Here is a 4,379-nt window from a genome sequence, read left to right on the forward strand (position 1 = left end):
CTCTGGCCTTTGTTTGAGTTCCTGGTTGTCTGTCTGAAGTGTTTTCTTTTGGCTGTGCTGTGTTATGTCACAAAGACAAATATGGTGTCTCAAGCTGCGATCACATGCTCACTGTGACTTTGCAGTCTGCAAATACAACACTTCAGGATTTGCATAGGATTGGCTTTAACTTCCATAAAGGAGTATGTGGTGCAGACTGGTAAAACTGTTCTCTAAACAAAGGTTACAATAGTCTGAAAGTGAAGATTTTACATTGAAGTTCAGGCTTTTCTCAGTCAGATAATAGTCGTTTACAGTTATAGTCCTTTATCCTGTTGGCAGAAGCAAACCAGTTCCTCATTAGTGACAAATCGGTTCTCCAAATAAAATGTAGGCATAGTTTTGATAGAGCAGGTATACCAGAAACTGACACGCCACTGTCTGACACGCCAAATGACGCATACTAACATAATAAACATTATACAGATACTGTAGAAAGTTACTGTCATTGAGTAGTTTGCTTTCAATTTAGGCAAATGAACACAGACACACAGTGCTGTAGGTGCAGTAGTGTGTTTGTGTGTGTGTGACAGAGAGAGAGAAAGAAGTGGGGTTGTCACTGAGTGTACATGTGCTTGTGCATCTGTGCTGATAAGAGGGTATGTGTACATGTGTGCCTATCTACGTGTGTTTCTGTGTGTGTTTGTTTAAACCTCACAGACATCTCACAGCACTACCCCTGTCTGTCAGCTCTCTCAGCAGTGAAGTATGCCTTGTTACGGCTGTCTCATCCTCACTCCAACTCTTGAAGACATGTTCACCTTTTGCCAACATCAATACATGCAATTAACCATGAAAACTCATTTTTAAAAACATTGATTAAAACAAAGACTGCTACTTCATTTATCTCTGGGATCCAAAATCAAAAAACAAAAAATGTCCTCCCTATATTATTTCACATTATATAGGGAGACAGAGGCAAATTAGAAAAGACTTTTATGCCGAATTTCAATATGGTGATCTCCATTGTTAACTATTACATTGGTGGTGCATGAACCTTTTGTTTCTGCATCAACTAAATGGTGATAATGTATATGTAATATACACTAATATCTTTGTTGGTTTTCTAATGGGAAGGGTGGCAATGGTGTTCAATGTTCTGCATTAATACACGATCTGCCTGACAGTCGACTGGTGGAGTCCAAACTCCCTTTGTTACTCTTTCCAGCCTATTGAGCAACTCTTTCAATCTCATTTCTTTAATCCATGGCAGACTTCTAGAAACCTGTGTTGTCAAGATCAGACTCAAAAGTTTGTTCTTTTAATAAGGCAGGACTCAGACTTACATCTGATTGCCATTGAACTGATAATTTTAGAGGTTCACACAGTTTAGCCCCCAATAAATAATTAAATTGACATATGTGTTATTCTCTTTGTTTCATTTGTATAATTGGTTTCCCTTTATCTAGTTTTTGGTTTTGTGTGTACATGCGTGCACCTGTGAGATGGTGAGAAAATCTGCAACAGCTGTGAATTGAGCATGCGAAAGTTGAGGCTTTAAGGAAGGTTTGTGCTGCTCTTTTTTGTGTAATATGTTCATCATGAGGGTTATTTTTGTTTCTTTTGCACCAGCTCAGAAAATGAGAAACCAGTTTGGGACAGACCCAATTTTCCATGGCTGACATTTAAAATGATTGATTCCTCTGAGACTGTGTCTGCATGTCAGCCAAAAAAATTGGTTCAGCTGATGAAGACGAGGGGATGTGAGAACAGGTGGGAAGCCAGGCCTTGGTACCCTTTATTGATGACAAGGGATTTGTTTAGGTACATCTCAAAGGACATAGCCCAGTTTGGCTAATCTCTCGGTTATGCTGCTGTTCTGACCACCTCCCTGTCTTGGCTCACATGTGCTGGGCTCCCCTGTGCGTTGAGCGACAGGTGAGAGGTGCAGTAGCTTTTGTGATGTGCGGCGCAAAGGCAGAGCTGAGATGCTTAGCAGGTTAGCCGGTGGGCTTTTTAAAACCTATTTCGTTGCCTGGATTGTTGCTATGGACCATGTGTTGCTGATAAGAGCCGCCAAAGCTTTTCCATTTCCACTAATGTTCCTCAAAGCAGATACACACCTACTGTGCAGTTACAAAATACACCCCACATAAACCCATACACACGCAGCTGGAGTCACGACAATAACTTGTCCAGATTTGTGTGTAAAAATAGCAGCAAAACTGTAAACACCTGTAGGACAGAATGAAGCCAGACACAAAGCCCTGCAGCAGAGCCAAGCTTACGGTGCTCAGAAGGTGCAGATTAAACTGGGTTGATCGCTGAAGCTGCAGTTTGTGATTTGGGACTGGATTGCATTATTGTAAAACGTCGCAGCTCTTGTGTGTCCACCCTGTACCGTTTCAGTGAGCGAGGGTGTTGTTCAGCCAGTGCAGCATATAGGCTCAAAGAAATAGGGAGGTTATCAGCACAAGAAGTGAATATGTTTACCAGCATCAATCACCACTCAGTTTGTCAAAGCAGTTCTAACATTTGCAGTAGCGAATAGCCTGTTTCTCTCTTGCTGTTAATTGTTTTACACACTCGGCAGAGCCAAGAGTCTGCTTCAAAGCATACAATATTTTGATCAGATCTAACAAGGAGTCTCTGGGAGTCAGTCAGAACAGAAAACCATATACAAAGCACCATTAACTCCAGTTTTCTTTCCGTTGTTTTCATGTCCATACTCATGAAACAGTTCAGAAACCACTCAGCTCAACACATAAGCTTTTGTTCCAGCTGTAGAAAATTATATGATGAGACCAACAAATGGCAACAACAGTAATAATTTTGAACACCAGGGTAAAAAAAGACATTAAAGAGAGAAATGCAGAAACGAAAAATGTATTGTCTTAAGTGTCCTCTGCTCTGCAACAGCTGATCTAGACTGCATCTTGTGCATTAATGAGTTTTGGAGAAAGTGCTGTAGGGCTTTGGTTTATTAATGTGGAAGAGCGAGCAACACAAAATGTTCCCAATTAAAATGAAGATGAATTGCAGCAGCAGGTTCCCCGTTGTTGCTCTGCTTTTGTATGTGTCTCTAAATCTCTGCCATACAGACAGGTCATTAAGAACTAAAGGCTGCTCTGTTCCTGCGGCATCGCAGCCCGAACACATCACATCCTTCTCTGAGAGCTCTGTGTACTCCACAGCACAGCCGCAAGGAGGTGCGGGGAGGGGGAGGGAGCCCAGAAAGACTTAACCTATCAGATGAAATGAATGCTTTGCAATTACTTAACCTGCATAATTCAAGTAGACATGATGCATTTTGAAAATTGTTCCCGCAAATGTTTTAATGAATCTTTGTTTTATTGTGTCTTTCATAAAACTGAAAGATGTATCTTACCAAGGAGAAGATAAGCTATTAAATTTAGCTAAAGTTGGGCTTCAATAAAACTGCATCATTTCTTGATTATTTCCCCAAAATTTACTGTAAAGGTTCTCATGAAATTTCAAGAAAATTAAAGACAGAGTTGAACTGATACAAGCACCTTTTCAAATTCATTACTAATGTAAGTTAAATAATCTTCTAGTCAGTGCATGCACTCTATGCTTAAAGTGGAATTAAGGAAAATAGGTACATATTGCATGTTGTACAATAGGTTGCTTATTTGAAAAAAGCAAAATCATTTTGAAGAATGCAAAGTAATTTTAGTTTATGCTGTACCAGACATCACAAAGTGCTTCAAAATGAGACACAATATAAAATTGACCTTTTTCTGCATAACATCTAAAAATATACTATTCAAGCAGTAATAAAAATAATAACCATTATTTGAACAGCACTTTTCAAACATTTCCAAGAACTTCATGGAGGCAAAGAGAAGCAATAAATAAATAACAAAATGATTATGGACACACAAAGAAAAAGCAATTCTATGTAAAAAAAAAAAAAAAAAAAAGTAATAAACAATATGAGGACAGCTGTAGCTCAGGAGACAGAACAGGCTGTTCACTGATTGCTGGTTCGACAGTTTCCAGTCCACTGTCCTTGGCCAAAATGTTGACCTCAAGTTGTTGCTGGTATGTACCTGTATGTACACTTTTAAGTGTCTGCCAGAAGGTTAATGCAAGCATAGTAAATCAATAAGAGAATAATAAAAAAAAAAAACAGAAATGTGGCTCAGTGCATAAAAGTAAGACATTTAGGTAGGACTTTAAAGGAAGTAGGGAAATTAGTTTAACCACAGTCTTATCCAGAGTTTAGGGGCCCTGATAACAAATCCACAGTCTTCTTTACGTTTAAATCTGTGGGACCAGTTGTAGAGTTTTTGTCATCTGACACTGAGTTAAGAGACAAAGACTAAAATGTGTACTGAAGGCAAACCATGAAGCAGTTTGCAAAGAAGAATGAAATG

This window comes from Channa argus, chromosome 8 (assembly GCF_033026475.1).
Source record: "Channa argus isolate prfri chromosome 8, Channa argus male v1.0, whole genome shotgun sequence".
Lineage (NCBI taxonomy): Eukaryota > Metazoa > Chordata > Actinopteri > Anabantiformes > Channidae > Channa > Channa argus.